This window comes from Balaenoptera ricei, chromosome 11 (genome assembly GCF_028023285.1).
Source record: "Balaenoptera ricei isolate mBalRic1 chromosome 11, mBalRic1.hap2, whole genome shotgun sequence".
Lineage (NCBI taxonomy): Eukaryota > Metazoa > Chordata > Mammalia > Artiodactyla > Balaenopteridae > Balaenoptera > Balaenoptera ricei.
This window is the reverse complement of record NC_082649.1, coordinates 2,415,708-2,427,254: the sequence shown is the minus strand read 5'-3', so window position 1 is coordinate 2,427,254 and position 11,547 is coordinate 2,415,708.

Sequence of the window (11,547 nt, the reverse complement as noted above, 5' to 3'; positions counted from 1 at the left end):
GGGACGTAACTCCCACTCTTTAAGCGTGGGCTCCACCAAGTGACTTCTTTCCAAATCATACAGCATGGAAAGGGGGAAACAGAATACAACTGCTTCAGCCAGCTGATCAGATCAAGTTCAACATCAACCATCATAAATCATATTGATAGTATGTACCCTTGATATGATGTGATGAAAATGGCACTTTCCCTCTGTGAGCTTCCTCCCCAAAACCAGAACTCCAGACTAATCATAAGAAAAAAAATAAGGCACATTCCATTAGAGGGACAACCAGTATACCTGACCAGTATTCTTCAAAACCCTCAAGGTCATCAAAACCAAGAATCTCTGAGAAATCTCACAGGTAAGAGAAGCCTAAGAAGACATGACAAATAAAGGTAACATAATATCATGGATGGGAGGCTGGAACAGAAGAAAAGACATTAGGTAAAAACCAAGGTCATCTGAACGAACTATGGACTTTCATTAATAATAATGTATCAGTGCTGGTTCATTAATTGTAACAAATGTGTCATACTAATGTAAGATAATAAAGGGGAATAAGATAAATATTAGTATGACACATTTATTATCTTACATTAGTACGGTAATAAAATATTATCTTACTAATGTAAGATAATAAATGTGTCATACTAATGTAGATCCTGTATCCATAGGGTATATGGAAACTGCAATTTCTTTCAATTTTTCTGTAAATCTAAACTGTTCTTTAAAATGGTCTATTAATTTTTAAAATGCTAAAAAAAATCAGTTAGCTGTACTTGTGTGGGTCTATTCCTCTCTCTCTCCCCTCTTCAGCTGATCTTGTATCTATTTCTTTGCTACCCCACATTGTGTTCATCACTGTAGCTTTAGGATAGGTCTTCAAATTGGGCATTGTGGAGCCAAATGTATGCTTTCTCGAAATTGTTTTAACTATTCTAGCTTCTTTGCCTTTCTCTGTACATTTTAGAATCAACTTGTCTGTATTCACCAAAAATTCTCTAGGATTTTGACTGGAACTGTATTACATGGATGTATAAGGGGAGGTACAATGGATGGATGGGGAGAATTAACATCTTAACACTACTGATTCTTCCAATCCACGAATATGGTGCGTTTCTCTAGTTAAAGGTCTATTCTAATTTTTTATCAGCTGTTTGCAGTTTTCAGTATAGAGACAGTGTACATGTTTTGTGGGATTATTTCAAGAAAAAACTCTTTCTAGGAAAGAAATTCCTCACGGTCACAATTCAAGGGAGAAGAAAAACATTAGTAAACATTTAGGTGCCTCACCGCATTCAAAGCTGAGCAGTAAGGTTCTTAGTGTGTACTCTTTAAAGAGAGAGATCATTTTATACTCAGTGGTAGTTTGGAAGGTTCACTTTCACTTGATTTTACAACACACACCATTGGAAAATAGGACAGAATAAATCATGTCCTCTCAGGATGAAACAGGCAAACTTTATTAGAAATCTCATTTAATTTTGTTATTTTAGGTGAGCAGTTTTGTGTTCTTCTGAAAATGGAAACAGTTCACACTGTATCCTGGATGACGGGGCACTGACTTTTGCCGTCAGCCATGGCCGCATCCTGACAAGTATCAACCTGATCGTAAGAATTTCGCTTTCTTCTCCTCCAGGCCCGGACTCAACCCACAGCAGGAAGGACTGGCCTAAGCTCCCTGAGCCTGAGACCCATTACACTCGGATGGTGGGGTGACGAGAGAGAGATGGGACCGGGGACGGCCCGCAGGCTTGTTTGTCCTGCACCTCAAGTCCCTGGCAGGGAGCTCGGCCCTTCAGACGACGCTGTGCGACTGTTCGTCCTCCCAGGAAGCAGAATGGCAAACACCCTCCCACCCACCGTGCCAGGGGGCGGCACCAAAGGCCAACACTGGGCCAGGAGCCAGAGCAACCCAATTACAACATAAATTCTTGATTTTGCGTCAGGTCTTAAAAAGAAAATATGTACACAATGCTAAAATAATCTGTTTCAGGTCATTCTTCCAAGAATAGGAGTTTGAGAATGCAGGGACGTTCTTGTCAAGGTTTTTCATCCTAATCTCCCAAAGTCCACGTTTCTTACCTGCCATGTCTTGGAAAGGTGGTTGTTTTCCTCAAGAGGATTTTATTTAGGGCTCCCATCTGGATGTTGCAAAAGGGAGGACCCTCTGTGAGCTCTGGCTTGTGTGCCAGCCCTGACTCCTCTCTCCTGAGGGGTCGTGGGCCTGGGAGCGGGGGACCCTGCAAGGAGGAGGAGCAGAGGGACAGGTCCGGGCTGGCAGGGCCCTGCGCCAGCAGGAGCTCAGCACCCTGGCCCGCCGGCCGTCCCCGTGTGCACCCAGGTCGCTGCTGCACCACCTTGGGGCATGAAGCCTTCGTGTTCTTCCAGTTAATCCCATGGGTCCCTAAATGCCCTTATTCGCTGGGCTCCCCACTTCTACCCAAATTGCATGAAAATCCTGGGGATTTTCTCAGGGGTTTCACTTATAACCTTCAGGAGGTGAGAGGCTTGGAAAGTCTGATCTGCCCACAAGCACTGGTGCTTCTGACCCTGCCATTTGGGGGTCACTGTCGGGTCCTGCATGGCCTAATGCACTTCTGTCCACTGAGACAGTCACGTCCTAGATGGTTCAGAGCCCACAGCCCGCAGGGGCCCCCGGAGTGGGCTCCGAAGAAGCAACTCTTTCAGCTCACATTCACGCAGGTTTTAAAACAGTAAGTCTCTAGATTTACTTTCTTTCTTCCTTAAACGATTTCACATACAGAAAAGTAAATGTTATATAATTATTTCTCAAAGGACAGTGAAATGAATACTCAGGTACTCACCCTCTAGTTTAAGAAATAGAACATTAATAGACCTTTAAAAGAGCTGTGTGCCCCCTCCCATCACATTCCTATCCTGAATATTTCATCATAACTCTACCACTTCAGTATGAATCTCCAGATGCCTTATTTGGCATGTCTCTATACTTACTCTAAGTGATCTTCTGTGACCTGTTTTCTTCCCCGTTCAGCTTTATGATTCTGAAACGTGTATGCCTGTGGTTAACTTTCTTTTAACTGGGAAGTAAAATGTGTAAATGCTCCATTTTACAGGGTACATTTTCTAAAGCTGTGGCTCTAATAACCCACGAGCAGTGTATAGGTTTTCCGGTTGGCTTCCATTCTAACGCGTGCTACAACCCAAACTTTTAGATTTCTGCTCGTCTGCTGGGTGTGAAATGACTCATCACTGCACTCCATGTGCATTTCTCCTGAAAAACTGACATCTTCCCTATGTGCGTCGGCCAGGTGCGCACCCTCTTCCGTGGAATGCCTGACATTTGAGCACACGTGTGCGTGTGCAGGTGTGTCCTTTCTCTACCTCTTATGGTCCACATTAAGCTTATTTGAATAAGTTTTTTATTCCATCTTTATTCTTTGCTAATGAGCATTCAGCAATATAGATACCCGTCAAATATTACTTGCGCTGCAACCCACAAATCTGATAATATAGTATTTTAATTATTATTCAGTTCTAAATACTTAAAAAATTCTCCATTATAATTTTAACTTTGAGTTATTGAAAAGAGGGTTGTCAAATTTCAAGTGATGTGTTTCTTAGTTATCTTTATGATTTGATTTAGTTATATTTTGGTCAGAGATGGTCTTCTGAATTTACATATTCTTTGGAATTTGCTGAGATCAGAATTTGTATGATTTTTCCATGAATGTTTCAGAAAAATATGGATTTTCTTACTGCTGGCTGCAGTGATTTTTATGCAAGTATTAAGTCACTTTTGTTCAAATCTTTATTCTTTTGTGTGTTTGACCTTTCACTTACAAGGAGATGTGTGCTGAAATCTCCCACTCTGATAGTAGATTTGTCGATCTTTTTTTTAAAAATAAATTTATTTATTTTTATTTCTTTATTTTTGGCTGTGTTGGGTCTTCGTTTCTGTGCGAGGGCTTTCTCTAGTTGCGGCGAATGGGGGCCACTCTTCATCGCGGTGCGCAGGCCTCTCACTATCGCGGCCTCTCGTTGCGGAGCACGGGCTCCAGACGCGCAGGCTCAGTAGTTGTGGCTCACGGGCCTAGTTGCTCCACGGCATGTGGGATCTTCCTAGACCAGGGCTCGAACCCGTGTCCCCTGAATTGGTAGGCAGATTCTCAACCACTGTGCCACCAGGGAAGCCCCCTGTCGATCTCTTTTTATAACTCAGTTTGTTTTATATATGGTTTAAAACTGCTTATTAAATGGATACGAGTTTGGAATTGGTATAACTTCATATTGAATTGGAACTCTTACCATTACACAGAAACCTCCTTTACCTCTAATCATCTGTTTATATTAATATAGCTGTTCTGCCTTCTTGGGCTTAGGATCTGCATGGTACATCTTATAACTTTTTTTTTCTTTGGTTTTGTTTTAGATATATCTCTTGTACACAGCAGATAGCTAAACTTAATTTTTTATCCAGTTTGACTCTGCCTTTTACATTTTTTTGTGATTATATACATATTAGGATTTTTTCACCATAATTTTCTGCCTTTGTCTTTTTTCTTTTTTTTTTTTCCTGCCATGCTGCTTGGCATGTGAGATCTTAGCTCCCTGACCAGGGATCAAACCCGTGCCCCCTGCAGTGGAAGTGCAGAGTCTTAACCACTGGACCCCCAAAGAATTCCCCACTGTCTGCTTTTACTGTTTTTTTCTTCCAGTCTTATTTTATTTTGGATGATGGCATTGTCTCACTCCATTCTAATTTGATCCTCAATTTCCATTATTTTAATGCTTATCCTAGAAACCTGAATACATATATTTCACTTAAAAAGCTAATTATTAACTATCTTTCTCCTTGAAAAGAACAATTGGCTGTTTTAATTTAGATTATACTATTTTATGTGTTATTTTCATCCAGCATTTTAGTTCTGGTTTTTAACCCTATGAGTCAGACTTCATTGTTAGTGTTTTACACGGTCAATGTTTGTCTAGATTCTCCCAAGTTTACCCTGTTCCTTGCTCCCCATGCCCTGTTGCATTTCAAACCTTCCTTCCTTCCTTCTGGAATCACTGCCCTTCTAAAAGAAATACAACTTTTAGAAATTCCTTTAGTAATGTCTGTCCATAGCAAACTGTATTTTTTGATTTTATGAAATGCCTTTGTTTTACTCTAATAATTGAAAGAGACGTCTAAATTTATAGTCATCCTTTTTTGCAACATGTCGATGGTGGTATTCTACTGTTTTCTGTTGTTGCTATTGAGAAATCAGCTGTCAGTTAAACTGTTGTCCCTTTACAGGTGATCTATCCCTTCCACTTTTCTTTCGTGTCAGGCAGTTTCACTATGCTATGTCTGGGTATAGGTTTTCTTTTACTTATCCTGCCTGAGACATGTGGTACTTACTAAATCTGACATTCTTCACAAATTCTGGGAAATTCCCAGCTATAGTACTTTTTGAAGTATGGCACGCCCCCATCTTCTCATTCCAGAAATCCAATTAAAAATGTAATAGGCCTTTCACTCTATTTTCTCTCTTAATCTACCCTTCATCCTTTCCACTTCATTCCTTATTTGTTTAGGTCTGTCAGTTCACCAGTTCTCTCTTCATCTGTGTGTAACCTACTGTTTATCCTGTTCACTTGAGCTATTTTTCAAATCTGTGTGGTCACTTTTGAATGTCTCTTGTCTGTTGCTCAGTGTTTGATTCCATTTTTATTTCCTTAAACATCATTATTTTGTGTTATGTATCTCACAGTGGCAATATTAGAAGCTCAAGGGTGGTAAAATCTACTGCATGGTGTTTCTGCTTACTCTCAGTCATGATATTTGGTTTCCTCATGTATTTGGCAATTTGGGAGTTTATACTAGGCTGACTTAATCAGGGAGCATCCTGACAGGCACGAGACAATGTTTTTCTCTAGAGTAAATTTACTTCTTCCTGTACTGAGGATTGTCATCATTTGGGGCCACTTAATTTCTTTAGATTTCCCCTTACTCTGTATGTGGGTAGAATAAGTCCCATTCCAGGATCCTATGATACTGGAGAGATTTTTTTTCTACCCAGAGCTGAGATGGATGTAGGTTAGCTTCCTGTCTCCCCATAAGGGCAGGTGTAATTTTCTACCCACCTTCTGACAGAGGTGGCCCCCTCTATGCAAGGTCTCAACTGAGCTGCCCACATTGCACAGACGCAAGGTCTGGTCTCTCGCTTCTCTTTTTGTTGGAATATTAACATCACAGAGTATTGATAACATAGAGCATTGATATCATGTGACCCCGAGGCAGCCTAAAGTTCCATGTTTCTATCCATTCTGCCGTCAGTAACTCGTTAGGCTTTTGCTGTTAAGGGGCAAGGCTGGTGGGTAGGGGGTGGGGACAGAGTTGTGGATATGCTCAGACATTTCCCTCAATTTCTTACGACCTCAGCAACGCATTTAAAGGTCTGGCCTCCGGAAGTGTTGCTGCAGGACGCCTTTTGAGAAACCTTATCTGCTCATCTGTCACGAGCAGGAAATCAAAGTCTCAGAAGGGTTTTCAACCTCAACCAGAAACTCTGCAAAAGTTGACCCACAAAACTTTAGGCCCTTGCTCAGCAGGAGACTCAGCTCAGATTTCCTCTCTTCCCATGAGGAACTCCCCGTGGGGTCTTTGCGGGTCATTTCTCAAAAAGGGCCTCTGTTCAGTGCTGCCTCAACCCCCTGACGGTTCTGGAACCTGAGAGGTTCTGAGCACAAACTCTGGAACAGGTGCTTTGGTGTGAGCCTCAGCTCTGCAAGGTGTTGGGGTGGGACCCTGGCCAAGGTACTTCAACTCTGTCTCAGTTTACCCATCTGTAAAATGGGGCTAATAATAAGATCTTACAGCCTACCAGCTCGGGCTGGGAGAAACTGCACAAAATACCATCCTTCATCAGGGATTCGGGAGTTCAAGTGACATATGATCTGATTCCTGATAACCTCTGTCCTCAATACAGCTTCATAAAACCGATGACTGAATGTATTTACATTTCAACACATCCATCCCGCTTGACAGAAAGAGAGGCAAACAGAAATCAGACATACCAGGGAATTCCCTGGCGGTCTGGTGGTTAGGACTCCGCACTTTCACTGCTGGGGACTCGGCTTCAATCCCTAGTCAGGGAACTAGGATCCTGCAAGCCCCGAGGTGTGGCAAAAAAAAAAAAAAGAAATTGGCCCCAGGACTTGGGGACCCCAGATAGCTCTTCCTGGGGCCTCAAGGAAAGGATTACAATGTGCAAGGCTAGGGGCTCCTGGAATCTTACACAACCAGTGGGGAAACTAAGGAAGGCCAGACTCCCTGATTTCACAGATGGGGAAACTGAGGCCCAAGAAGGCTGATCAGCTTGTTCAAGGCCACTCAGTCAGTGCAGAGGTGGGACTGGGCGGGGGGCCCTGAGCCGCCCTCGGGTCTCCGCACGGCAGGGTCTCACCCTGTCCTCTTCCTCCTTTGTTCACTACGCATACTTAACCCATTTGGTGAGAAAAATAACTTGATATATTACTATACAATTTGTTCCAACTTTATACACCTCTGTGTGTTTTTATATTATAACCATATTCCAAAATTAATCTATTTTCACTGGAGTATTTCTTATTTCCATGTAGACACTAACTACGCTTGTTGAATTTAGGATTTCTCTAGTTGCAATTTCTATAAAGCCACTTGAGCAAAAAAGGCAAAGTACTGCCTCCCATGACTGGAGAACTGAAGATGGACATGGCAGCTTCAGGCAGGGATGGATCCAGGTGTCAAAGGAGGTCCTTAGGGAGTCGTCTCTTTCTGTGGCTTGGATGACCTGTCCTCAGTGTGGCTTCACCTGCAGGACGGCGCTCTCTCCTCATGGCCCCGACCAACCTACAAGGTCACAGCTCCAAGTCCAGAAGCCAGAAAAGTCTCCTCCTTCCCAAGTTTAACCTCATTTTCTGGGGCAGGGACGCTGCTTGGTGAGGGGTGTCAAGTGCCACTCCTGGGCACTGAGGGGCCGTCCCCCTATGATACGACACGGTTGGTTGACAGGGCATGTTTCCCGAAGGAAAACCCAGTGTGGCCATGAAAAGAAACATGAGCAGACGTGGGTCAGGCAAACATGGCCGTTCAGGACACCTGCCGCCTCAGCCCAGGGGGCGGCCACGCGCTCTGTCGCCACCCGATCCCAGGCTCGCCTGTTGCTTCCAGGGAGGAACCAGATGCGATGGGCTCAAATCCCGTACCTGCTCCACTCTAACCGTGACCTCGGGCAAGTGTCTTAGCCTAACTTTGCCCCAGTTTCCGCATGTGTAACATGGGGGCACCACAGTGCTTGCTCACGGGGGCACGGTGAGGGTCAGACGAGGTGATAACACATGCATGGATTCAGCACCCAGTATATGTCGGCTGGTATTACTCATGATTAGCATTGCTAAGGAAATAAAGCTTAGTTCAGAAAACTACTTTCACCTTGTATGTAGCATTTCCTTAGCACACATTCTGTACGTGGAATTGCCGAGGCAAAGGCCGCCTGCGTTTACAGCCCTTGTTACTTGTTGCCAGGCTGCTCTCAACAGCTCTGAGCTGCTTAACAGTGTTGCAGGCAGGGGGCCCTGTGCTTGGGGACCCACGTGATCCCCAGCCTCTGGCCTTGCCTAGGATGACCTTCCTTTAAGAGCAAAACAAAACAGCCTGAGCACACACCCGGCAGAGGGAGGGCCACCTGGGGTGCGGGCTGTCCCCCACTTCCTTCGTCACCCCCCGCCCCCAAGCTGCTGCTGTGCCCTCGCCTTCCTACACCCCCTTCCCGCTGCCGTTCCCTGGACTGTGCCCCGCCAGAGACCTGTGCCCATTCCCTCTCCCAAACTTTCAGGCTTCCAGGAGCTGCTCCCAAACTCCTGCCGCCTTCCTTACACTGAACAACATAAGTCTCTTCCCTCTTTTTTTTTAAAACCAACCTCCATCCAAACTAGGCTCTGGAGCCTACATCCGCATCACCAAAGAGAACTTCTGGATGTAAAAAGGCCCCGTGCTCCTAAGAAAAACGGTGCCAGGGCTTTAGGACGTTTAGGGAGCACCTTGTGGACGGGCGCTGCTCGGACCCGACTTTCCTGGAGCGAACAGCCTGGGGAGGGAGACAGACGGGACAGCGAGAAAGCCCTCGTGTGTTTCCCGTAGAAACAGAACGCCACAGAGACGTTTTTAAAGCCGTGAGGAAGGCAGGCACAGGACAGGGCGTCCGACTCCATCCAAGGGGTGCTGGAGGCCCCCTTAACCAGGTGACGTGAAGGTGGGTGCAGAGGGTGACGACGGGTGGGGCACACCTGAGAGGGAGCCGCCTGCGCGGAGGCCCTGCAGCAGGAGGGGCGCGGGTCCCCGGCCGGCTGCGGAGACACGGGGGCAGGGCCGCGGACCAGCCAAGGATGCTGGCCGTTCCCAAGAGCACGAGAGACCCGGGCAGAACCAGTAAGCCTGGAGTGGTGAGCGTGCGCGCGCACATGGTTGAAGGTTCCTCTAAGCGCTCTGCAGAAAACGGTTTGTAACGGGCAGAAGTGCAGGAGGGCAAGTCACTTGGGAGGTTGCTGCAACAACCCAGACAAGAAAAGGCGGCACCTTGGACCGGCACGGTGGAAGTGGGGATGCAAACAGCGCGCAAGTGGGGCGTACGTGACGCGTACGCAGTTCAGCAAGGCGTGGAGCTTGGCTGGACGCGAGTCAAGGTGAGGCCCAGGCTCGGGCCCGAGCATCCGATGACCGTTGCTGCCACTCACTGAGATGAGGGGCAGTGACGGAGGCTGGGAAGCGGAAGGACCCCGCGGATGACAGGCTGGGCAAAGAGACGACACGACACAGACGGCAGACCTCGGACCCCGGCGGTGACCTCCTTGCTTGCCCGACCCCGCTCCCGGGCCAGGGAGGAAACAAGGGCAGCGAGGACCTGGGCAAACGGGGGGCGCGATGAGCAGCTGTGAACAGAGGAACCGTGTGGAGACACCGAGGGTGACGGTGACACCCAGGGTGACAACGCCCGGGAGAAGCCCGGCCGAGAAACTACTCCTCCGGGCAGCGGTCGGCTGACGCCCCTGGACAGAAGGCTGGGTCCCCAGCGTCACTGAAGCGCTCACCTCCACACGGCAGGCTAGCTGGCTTCTCAGCGACGGCGCGTCCGGCTGCCTCTGCGAACATATGCAGTGGCGCTAGCGACGCCGAGAAGCCTCTGCAGAGAAAAGCCCCAAACCCACCGGCCTCAGGAGGAGGGGCGACAAAGAGGAAGGCTTCGGGGTGAAGACACAAATACAAAGGCACGCGTGACTGGTTTCCCTCCAGACGCGACCGTGGGGGCACCCACGCACTTTCTATCTCATCTGGCACGACTGCCGCGAGATCTTAGCAGAGATGGCTCTGCAGTTATGTGAAGAGGGAATCTGTGGCTCCTGCGTGCATACTTTCGGATGAAGACGGAATCAGAAGCTAGAACTTCGATACTGAAGGGGAGGGCGAGGCTCAGGGGAGGTGCAAGCTCCCCAGGAAGCGGCCTCTCAACAAAAGCAGCTGGACCGTCCTGAGCAAGCCACACGCAAACAGTCGCCATCAAAGACGTTGCATTGTGTGGGTTCTGAGGATGGTCCGCTGGTGCTGAACGGGGAAGAGAAAACCTCTGAGGAACGTGTTCAAGTGGGGGCCAACTGGGAAGCTCCTTTCCTTGGACAGACACCAGCTGGGACCTGCGTCCCAAGGAGCACAGAGGAAGCTGACGGTTAGATGCAAACCCTCGATGAGAAGGAGGTTTGGTGGCTGTCATCTACCCGTCCCAGCAGGGATGGGACCACAGAAGACCAGGCTGAGGACACCGCGGGAGAACGGAAGGCTTTCTCCAGCGTCCTGAGGCATTCAGTGTTCAAATCCCATCTTTGCTTCAAAGCGCAGGGTCCAGTATGTACGGGCTTTCCTGAGCGTCCCAGCACATATGGGATGAAGAAGGCTCAAGGGGCTGCAACAAACATGGCATTTAAAGGACCTTTACATCAAACACATGTGAAAGAACAGAGGACGGGAGAGATTTTGAAGACGATGCTTCTGAAAAAGAACAGGGCCCAAGAGAGTCTGAAGAAGGCAGTTCCAAAAGTCTGAAGAGAATGGTCTCGAGGGAACCTAAAAAGGAGAGTCTCAGAAAAGATTATGAAAGAAGTCTGGAGGTGACCCTGAGAAGGAATCTGAGGAGGACGGCCCCAAAAAGGGTCTGAGGAAGATGGAAGAAAGAGAATCTGAGGACTGTTCTGAAAAAGTTTGAAGAAAATGGTGTCAAAAAAGAGTCAGAAAAAAATGACCCTGAAAGATCAGATGCTGATTTGAGGATAACAGCTCTGAGTGAGGGAAGGTTCAGATGAAAAGGAAGAAGATGCACATGAAATACTATCTGGTGGCGACTTCCCTGGTGGCACAGTGGACACGACTCCATGCTCCCAAAGCAGGGAGCCCAGGTTCGATCCCTGGTCACGGAACTAGATCCCACACGCCGCAACTAAGAGTTCGCAGGTCACAACTAAGGAGGCTGCAAGCTGCAACTAAGACCCGGTGCAACCAAAAGTAAATAT